The 11,025-nt window shown below is 36.3% G+C and overlaps 1 pseudogene; it reads right to left on the reverse strand.

The window, feature by feature from the left end:
• Nucleotides 1-247: 247 nt before the first annotated feature.
• Nucleotides 248-11,025, reverse strand: part of LOC141845901 (ABC transporter G family member 45-like) — a 20,551-nt pseudogene continuing 9,773 nt past the window's right edge.

Raw genomic sequence — 11,025 nt, forward strand, 5'->3', positions numbered from 1 at the left:
ATAAATACAAAAATGATTGCCTTCTCTGTTTCTTTGTATCTACTCCATATAAAGCTTGATTTTATTCAACAATATGCTGAAGATGTTGGTATTTACCCCAGTAGCCAATGAACAATTGAAAGGGCTGTATTACAGGTTGAGGCTTTCACTAACTGTCATATGCTATTTTGTATAAACCAACTCCATGTCTTCTTTTATCTGGAGTTGATTGAAACCAAATCTTGGTTGCACAAAACATACAGTTCAGCTATCTTCTCTGAAAATTCAAATACTTGATGCTGAAGCCAAATACAAACAGAAATAACATGATTATTGCAAAGTGTAGGGACACAATGAGTGGCAGATAGCTCTCTTGTACCCCAAAATATTGCTTGAGAAACTCCTTCACTAACATCTTTATCCCGCCCACAATTTCCAAACTGTCATCACGGTCACCAGTAGACCATAAACAGTCCATGCAGCAGGATCAGCCCAATAATACCATCTCCACCAAATTGGTATCATTCTGAAACATAAACACCATCAACATATGTTGGAATAGGTTGTAGTATCAACATAAGCTGCAGAAGTACCAAATACCATATACCTTTTGAGGAATGAAGAATCCGGAGAAGATATTCCATGTAACAAAGAGGAAAAAGGAGAGAAGCGCTGCTATTTCTTGGTTCGGTGTTAGTGAGATTGTCATCATTCCAAAGAGAGCAAAATAGACAAAACTCAAGACCAAGAACAGAATGAATCAGAAGAACTTTGGCCACTGTAAATGGGAATCCAATCATTGGATAAACAATGGCTGAGAAAATTAAAGCTTGGCTCACAACATAAGGAATCTCGATGGCCACCTGAAAATTAGAAGTCATCGAGGGGGGTGTAGGTCAATTTTGTAAAGGGCAGTATCTATAAACTAAGATATTCTTGTTTTGCAAACCAATATATTCTACTGGGCACTCCAAGTTCTCATAATAGAAGCATCAGAATGGTTGTTGGTCAGGATGAGTAATATGAGATTTTCAATTTTATATTATGTTTAGAAAGTACTGAGACAAGTGTCATGTATCAGATGGAAGAAGTGATTCATGTAGCATTCTAGTGGGATCAACCTCATACTTTTCTAAACCAATCTTGCTAGGGCATCAAATATTTGAACTGGTCGTTCTATATATCTGCAAATATATCTCAGTTATTCATTAGAAGCTAAACTTAGATTGACATAATAGAAATTGAAACAGACATGACACATACTTTGGTGCTTTTTACTACAATTTTGTACGCCAAAGAGTTACAATCATAATTTGTAATCTAATAATTTGGTGGTGTCAAACATAAATATTTTATGGGTGCAAGAGCTTATTCTTTTATTGATTTTTCATGCTTGCAATGAAGCACTTATGAATTTTAGTGGTGTAAGTCATTCCAACAGAGGAATATTTGGCTCTGCCACTGACTTCAAGGGCCTCAAGGACCTTTATATTGTGTCAATTCTTGTAGGTGTTTTTTGCATCCTCTAAATTGAAGAATTTTACTAGTGTTATAGAAGTTGTAGATAGATCAATTTCCTGAATCCTATTATATGAGAGTTTATTAAAAAAAAGGATTGCAGAAAAATAGCTATGAAAAAACTTTTCTAGGATATTTTACTCTTTTAGGTAGTTGTTCATCCACCTGTGTCTATGATTATATTAATTAGCAGTTGTACCTGAGCTATGGCATATGGCATAGAAGAATACATCCCAGCTGCCTTTTCACGGTAAAATACAATCCTCTCCCTTTCCACAATAGGCTGTACTCCATTAGCATTTGCGTATCCAATAAACAGTGCTGAGCCATATATTGCTCCTAGAATATTGAAAATATCTTGTGGTGTGTCTCTGTTTTTTTATTACAAATTATTAGTCAACAATAAAATTAGAGTAAATAGACTGAGTCTTGGTTTCTTACCTTCTAGAGCCAATTTTAAAGAATACTAAACCAAATAGAAGTGATACTGAGAATGTGACGATGAAACGAACTACATTATGCTCTGGATTCTTCCAGTAAGATCTATGTTGTTTCCACAGGCAGGATATACACTGAGATGAAAAACTTTGTGTATTTTTGAATTTGAAGTGAAGGTCTTCTGTGTTAGTCTGTCTTTCACTCAATTCATCAACCAGGTCATTGTTGTCTCTGAGGAATGCAAGAAGCACATTATCAAATTGATCAATGATGCTTGTTTATACATCTACCAAGTTGGATATGGTAAACTTACTTGTGAAGTGATGAATTGCAATATATAGTTCCAAAATCTATGCCAAGCTTATACTCCATGGCAGGAGAAGTGACACGTAACATCCATGTTGCAGGATTTTGACCATCTATGAGCATTGGTACTCCTGGTATAGCCTGAAAAAAAACATAATACGTGGTTAAACATGTTCTTTCTCCTGGTAAACTGGCTGTAGTGATTTTTCTTACTTCAAAGTATTGTCTCATGTTCCTCGATAAATTGCCCAAAGGTCCACTGTATATCAGTTGCCCTCCTCTTTTCATTAGAAGTAACTGAAAATCACAAAATCAACAAGTTCAACCATCAACCTTTTTGGGGTACAGGAAGAAATAAGTTGCACACGGAACTTCTATATGGTGTCTTAAATATCTGTATGTAGTCCCAATCCACTTATTCTCTAGTCTCTGTCCCACTATGAAACAAAAGCTTTAAATTCTTGCCTAGTCTGTGTTTCCTTGTTGGACAATAGTTATCACATACTTTGTGGACATATCCTATGCCTTCAAGCATATTCGATTACATCTCATCATCATTTCGTTGATGTTCTTAATACATCTTTTACTTTGTGATTCTTATTAAATTATTGTGAACATGATGCTTACGATCACACCTATGTTTGTGTTTCATATCCAATATATCAGCTAGCACAAGAAGCCTCTGTAGGGATCTGCATGCGCCTAAAAACAATTTTAGCTGCATACAACGTAGCGGAAAAGGATCCCTCCAGAAGATCCATGCCAAACCGTATTCGTTTTACCGATTCTATCTACTGGAATCGAGGTTACCTTCGATGCGAGCCCTTCGCAATCCCGACAGCAACTCTTACCTTCAAAGGTTGACGGATCTTAGCACGATCAATGTATTCGTGCCTCCACGGTATCCACACGAACACTGAGATGGAGAGGAACCAGATCATGGTGCTAGCCACAATACTAGGTTCGGCCAAGGTAGAAGAGAAGAGGAAGAAGACCAATAGTCCTTCTCTCAGGAGCCTCTCATCCCTTTTTATATCCAACCATAGAATATGAAGGGTTTTTGGCTCTTGGGATTCCATGGAATTAATACTTTTTAATAATCTCATGCATGTCATGCATGATGATCATGCAACCCTTTTAATGATGCTCATGCAACCCTCTTAATGATGAGGGAATTAATACCCTATTAATCTCATGCATGATGATCATGCAACCCTCTTAATGGATTGATTTGACTTAAGTCCAACTCGAGTCTCACTCAATCCGAATTGGCACTAAGGGCTGGCACTAACAACCTCTAATTTCTGACTACAGTCAATGGTTTATATGATGTGTCATGGTTTTAATAATACTAGCAAGGGCGGAGCCACTCAATCTGCTACTCGGGCTTTAGCCCGGGGGGCCCAACAAATTTATCATTTAAAATTATTATAGAAAAATTTAAAAATATAGGAAGAAAAAGAGATAGCCCGGGGAGCTTGGGATTAGCCCGGAGGCTACTCATTTTCTGGCTCCGCCATTGAATACTAGTCTCTTTGAAAAGGAAGAGAATTACTTTCATGTATATATGCTAAAGTGTTCAAATAGTCTATTGATTCCCTTGCTGGTAGTGTGCACAACTAACTTATAGCATGATAAGAAAGCTTGTTTGATTAGGAAAATGTGGAAGGCAGCTATGTGCTCGGTAAATACCTCTAATACTAATAGACTAAACTGGTCAGCTTTGGTAAATACCTCATCGAAAGCTTCAAATATCTCAATGCTTGGTTGATGGATTGTGCAGACAATTGTTCGCCCGGTGTCAGCTGCCTTTCTAACTGTTCTCATGACAATTGCTGCAGCTCTAGCATCTAAGCCTGTTGTGGGTTCATCCATGAATATGATAGAAGGGCTTGAAACTAACTCCACTGCAATTGTTAGACGTTTGCGCTCTTCTGCTGCAAGGCCATTTACTCCTGGTAAACCTACCATTGCGTTCTTCAGTTCCTTTAGCTCAACCAGTTCCATAACTTCATCTATGAATATCTGAAGCAGAGGAAAAAATATAGAGTTGATTTACTTGAGAAAACAGAGGTATGACAGTATGCATGAATTGTGCCAATGTAAGCATTGCATGCAAAAGAATTGGTCATTTTGCTTGTTAAATGCTCTAGTTTTTGTTGGTTTTCTGGAACCATGATTTGGGATTACTTACACTTCTTGTGTATGTGTCTATGTCTGATGGAAGACGAAGCCGTGCTGAGTACCATAAAGATTCTAGAACGGTTAGACAAGGAGAGTGAGTATCTGATTGTTCACAATATCCTGAAATCCTGGCAAATGTTTCCTGCTTTTTTGGATATCCTGATATCTTGATGCTTCCTTCAATGTATCCTGCTGTTTTTCTTCCAGCTAAAACATCTAGTAATGTAGTCTTTCCAGCACCTGTCACTCCCATTAGTGCAGTTAGTACTCCAGGCCTGAAGACTCCAGAGACTTGCCGTAGCAACTGAAGCTTATCCTGCTTCACTCCAGCTTGCTTCAGTTGCTATAAACAGTTAGAGAGGAGCTTAGTCATATAACATACTAGGTGCACAAAATAACCAATCTTGTGTCTGAAATGATAAAATTTAGCCATTTACCTTAGGCATGTCTACATAATAATTAATATTTTTGAATGCTACGGTCAGAGGTTGAAATGGTAGAGACATCCTTCTCTGGGGTGTTGCTTGAGCTGTTAACGCTTGGGCATCATCTACATTAACCTTCTTGAAATCTGTAGGTGCCATATGTATGTTGGATCGACTTCTCAATGGAGCTGCATTTGTTGGAGGAATTTATTAAAAGAAACTTGATTGGGTATCATTCCACACATGAGACTAAAGATGGATGCCATAAATCAATCATCCTATCTGCTGAAAGATCTATGGTTCAAATCAGTCTCGAAACAAAAAAAGCAATTTGAACTTTGAAGTAGTTTTTGCATGTTTCGTCATGTCAATGTGGAATCAGTTTTCAACAGCATTTCTGCAGTGAACTATTATGATCATCAAGCTGAGTTTGCTCATCTCCTAATTATTTGAGGTTTGCTACCTGAAAGGGAATATCACTAGTAACATTTTGTAGCAAATCATATTGTAGTTTTTAAAAAACATTGGTGCTTATTGCATGTTAGCCTCATAATGCTGAGAAAAAATTGAATTACCTAATTGGAAGGTCATTTCCCCTGCTCATAGGTTTTGGCTTTAATATAAAAACACCCAAAACCCACCAAACTCAGCTCATGCCTGGTCAAACACTACTCACAGCAGAAATCCAATTCTCATAGATGTAAACAAATTTTTGCTACCTCTGGAAGCCCAGTTTGTCATTGTAAAGCAGAAGTTTATGCTAGAAGCTGAAATTAACCAAAGACTATTTTGTAACTGTTTGTACTTTATTGAGATACATTTCTAACTCAAAAATTAGCAAGGAAAATATGTCTAATTTTGTATGAATACACAGTCATGCTATTTTGTGATTTTCTATCGAACTTTTAGATGCTCTAAATGCTGTTAACAGGTTGAATTTTCATTCTGAAGCTTTTGTCCTGGGTAGTTCACCATTATTCAGGATATATGCTTGTTAAACTCTAGATAGTATTCTAGATAAACATATGCAAGTGTACGCTTGAAGATGAGATCTGGGAATTTATACCTCGTAGGTATTCAAGTGCAACAATGCTGAGAATGTTGAAAACCAGAGCAAAGGCAAGCAAGATCGCTACAGAGTACCAGTACCAGTGCCACTCTGTTAACATTCCTCTTTGTCTCAGAATGGTCTTTCCAACTGTATCTTCGGTGCTTCCTCCATTGTCAAATTTCTGTTAGAATAATTGCAGATAGTGAGTTATCCCATTGAATAAGGAAGCATTACTAGTTTAAGAATTTAAGCATTATTAATTATATTTTCTTCTGAAATTACAAATGGATAAGCAGAAGTATCTATTAATCTTGTGAAAGCATGTATAAATTGCTTTGCTCATTTTGTCATCAGAAGGCTATGACTGTGGAGTCATAAACTTTTCTTCATATGCATATTCAGTGCTTTGCAGAACATATACTCTAGCTACAAGTTTCAAGCAATGAGTTTATTGCCTTAATAGCTTACCATACTCCATCTTTGGTCAAGAAATTCATTGATTGCTACAGCATTCTGACCATATGTCAAAGGCGATAACCAATAGCCCCAGACCAACCATGATTGAATAGCATCTGTTTTCAACGTATTAAACAAATATTTAATGATTAGGAAAAAAAGGCTAAAGCAGGATAGGAACAGATTTACATCTTATAATACAAAAAGTGAGAAACCATAAGTAAACTAACCTTTGGATATGACAAAACCTCCTAGAATGTAGACAGCCACTAAAGTGGCTGCCCCTAGTGTGTTAGCCATCAGCTGTGTTCTTCCGATAACCGCTATAAAGCGGAAAAGTGACATCGACATCTGATGCACACAAAATAATGCCAAGAACTGTAGCAAGAATCTGCAATGGAACAAATATATGTTTTTTTTTTCAATTCATTGCAATTGTTATGTCCACCATATCAAGATTGAGGAACAAGGTATATCTGTGGGCCTACCTAATTGCTGATGGTGCAAAGCCAATCACATAGTATGTCAGACTTGTCCACAAACCTGCTTCAACAAATGATGCTGGGAGGCTGAGGATTGTAATAGGTAAAAGGAAAGCCCATCCTGGCAGAAATAGTACTTCCCTCTGCTTGTAATAGATAGGAAGTCTTCTGATGATAATTTGCAATTCTGTCATACCATTGAATTTTACCATCACCACTCCACCAAATATTGCTCCTAGATAATGGTAACCATCGATTACTGTCTGATGCTTCATTGTTGTTCGGAGGAAAATTGTCATAGTAATAAATGCCAGCAAGATGATATGTATGGCCTTGAATATGTGAAATGCAGAATTTCTCTTCATTAGTAGCTTTTCCCTTGAGAAGCTGGCCTTGAATATCTCCCACTTTGGGACGCTATACATCTGGTTTAGTTTGATCATTTGATCACCCTCCTCAATGCTATATGGCTTTCGCAAGTCCTCCTGGAGTTGCTGGCCACAGCTGGAAGATCTGAAGCATTCTGAAAATTTTTGTATGGATATGTACTGATAAGTGCTTTTGCTACCTGTCCAGTATTGTGATTGATCCATCTTTGATATTATCTGGATAAGTTCATTCCACACAGTCATTTCATCTGAGAAATTTCATAGACCTACATATCCAGTTTTAACATTTTTTTTTGTTTGATATTTTTTATTTTTTAGTTTCTGTAGTTGCATATTCAAGCATGCTTAAATCTTTTCTTTTGTTAGTCAGAATTCTTGAAGCTTTTTCCAATCTCTGTTCTGAAATATGCTTCTACTAGGGTTTTCATTAAGTTGTAAATTACAAAGAACTTGTAGTCAGTGCCTAACACATCTATTCCAAATTATATAATTAATTCTTAATCAATAATCCATGGGAAATCAGTTACTTAAAGGAACAACTGGTAGTTAATACCTCTTGCAGGAAGTCTGCAACGTTCTTTCTGTCAGGACATTTGAAGCCCATCCATTCAAAATATTTAAGGACATGTTCTCTTGGTCCTTGGTAAGCAATTTTTCCCTCACATAGAAGGATTATGTCATCAAATAGATCAAATGTCTCTTGAGTAGGCTGAAGCAAAGATATAACCATGGTGAAATCCAAAGCATGTGTAAGCTGCTGCAGAAACTTGAGAATCTGAAAGGTTGTGGAGCTATCAAGCCCTGTGGAAATGTCATCCATGAAAAAACATTGTGCTAGTCCTACTAGCATTTCACCTGCAGGTATTTTTTTTTCCAAACCAAACAAATGTCTCAGATTCAGAATGAAAGTCATTTCAAGTATGTGAAGATGGTTAAGATAATAAATATGATTATAACTACTGCTTTCTTCAATATCTTGTTTACGCTTCAAGAGATTTATCATAGTGATGACAGTCTCTAATATTTGGACCTGTTTTGTTCTTGTCGAGATGGTAACACACTTCAATAAGGGACACACAGTTGGCTATGAATTATTGCTAATTTATCCAATTGGTATTAGCACAAGCACTGTAATTAATTATATCGTCAGTAATGTTGAAATGGTGTTTGAAAATGGATAGGTAAAAAAAATTCGAAACTTTGGCTAACTATTTTTTTGGGCATGAAAACATACATTACAAAGACCTAAATGCATGCAAAATGCTGAACTGACATTTCCAAAGGTAAGATACATACCAATAGTGACTCTTTTCTTTGTCCTCCAGATATTCCCCTTCTCATCTGATCACCTATTATTATGTTTGCACACTCATCCAAGCCAAGTACCTGAAAGAGTGAGTCACATGAAGTCACAAAAGATAAAAGTTAGTTTCTGCATGAAACTAGTTTTTAAGCTTCTTCTGGGTAAAGGTTTCTCATGTTTTTAATTCATTAGCTATTGTTCATTCTAGAGATTTTTGTTACCACCCCATGAGAAGTGAAAGGTTTACATTGAAATAGAAGGTTTCATAAATCGTACTCTGATTCTGCATCCTTCTGAACAAGGTTTCGAAGAGTATAACTGATATGCAGTTGAGTCACTGCATATCTTGTGTGTCTATGCATATAAGGATGCACATGCAGTCCGTATTTTATTACAAATGTTAGTTATTTTTATTGAAATATGAGTTTGTATGGATTACATATATCAAATTATCTCCTAATCATCATTGTCAACAAAATTTGCGTGTATCACTGAATCAAAATTAGTCAACCTAATAAATCCTATTTCATATATACATTTTATATATGAATCTGAGCAGTATGTATGCTAACCAACTATCACAATTCCTGTAACCAAAAGGTTTACTTGTTCAGCTAAGCCATTCATATAACTTGCTTTTTTGTCTATTAACTGATTTAATCTCTTCAATATCAACTTAAACAAAGACTCGCACTTAAACAAGCTAGGTATTGGTGTACCTCTCCTGCTCCTTATCCATAAGCAAATATCATGCAATCCCTCACTGCATGAACTTATGTTGCCAAATAAGTGGTTTGGACTGAGACTTTTCAAATAATTCTCATGAACATCTAAAAGGTCCCATTTATTTGGCTGTACTTAGCAGGAAATAATGGAGTACCTTCAGAATGTAGTTGACTACGAAATCCCCTCCATCTTTTGAAAACTCAGTTTCCTGCATAACCCATAGTTGTCCCAATTAAGCTTCATCTCTATGTAAATTTTAATGAAGGGAAGAGGAGAATAATCATGATTACCGTGGCATTGGTATTTGTCTCTTTTTTTATGCTTGCTTCTGTCTCTCCTGTGCTCACTTTAAGCATCTCTGGAAAAGCACCATTGATTGGTAACAACAAACATATGCCATCTTGAAGTTGACTAAGTGTTAATTCATATGAGATATGCATTGTATGATTAGATGCTTTTTGCTTAGTATTATATCTATATTAAGATTTTTCTTCTTATTAAATCATCATCTAGGAGTAGGCGTGACTTAGTCTAATGGTTGTGCTTTACTCTTCCATTTCGATGTTAAAAGAGAAGCAACAATTAAATGAAAACATAGATCCTTGCCTTTTTCATCTCCGGCATTTAACAGCTTCCTTGAGAACTCCACGGTCTCCTTCACTGTCATCTCAGCTTGATGGGTGTCAAGTTGGCTAACATATGCACAGATTTTGCGAAATGTAGTGGTTCATCTTTTGTCCATTGTATGTGACTTTCCCTGTGACCTAGGAATGGAAAACCACACCAGTACAAAAAATAAACTGGAAGAAATAGAATAAGAGCCTTTGTAAGTTGATAACTTATGTTAATGAAACAATAGGGCGAGAAGTAAAATAAATACTTACTTTTAAACTAGGATCTAGTTTCCCAGACAGTGCTCTCAAAAACGTTGACTTTCCTGATCCTGGAGATCCTAGCACAAGTGTCATCCTGAAATAAATATATTTAACTTAAGTACAAATGTAATCCAATTCAGAGAATTTATAGAAACTGCTTTATCATTTACAGTTTAGAATATCACACAGGGCATCCACAGTGACCTAATTATGAAAGGTTCTGACTTTTCATCTACTTCTTACAGACGTGCAACAGTGCAAGTTGCAAAATTAAATGCCTCTGGAGAGTTACTAGAGCATGGTTCAAAATCTCAGCACACATCAGCCAAGTCTATATGATGCTTCAAATTTCCAAGTCCTCCCTCCCAGCCTTTCACTTCCACATCCATAATACTATGAATTATACAGGTATGTGGACACTCGGATTAGTCTACATCCATACGTATGTTTATGTGATACATGGGTCTTGTGGGTATCCATACACAGTCAATTGTATGCCATAATCATTTGGGTCCAATTGACAGTATGCTTACTAAGCACACTATTATAAGACCGAAATTCATCCTACATTGTAATTTAGATCAATGCAAATCATATTTTCTGTATTTATGAGACTAACTGCTCCTGGTGATGATTCTCATCTGTACAAGACCTTATCTGTATTCTGGCTTTAGATCTACTAGTTGAGTTAGGAGTTTAAGTTCAGCCTATGTGAAACTCTTGTATCTGTAGCCTAAATGCCTTTGACTAACTTTGCCAAAAACACGAGCTTGTAAACAATATAGTAAAAAATTCATATCAGTCTACAAAGGTTGATTAGGTTGGGTGTGTTGATCGGATTGATCTTATCCATCTAGCAATTGTATTCACCAGATAGGTTGGGCAAATTTATG

Source organism: Curcuma longa, chromosome 15 (genome assembly GCF_044706935.1).
Source record: "Curcuma longa cultivar G26 ecotype Majalengka, Jawa Barat chromosome 15, ITB_CL_G26_1.1, whole genome shotgun sequence".
Classification (NCBI taxonomy): Eukaryota; Viridiplantae; Streptophyta; class Magnoliopsida; order Zingiberales; family Zingiberaceae; genus Curcuma; species Curcuma longa.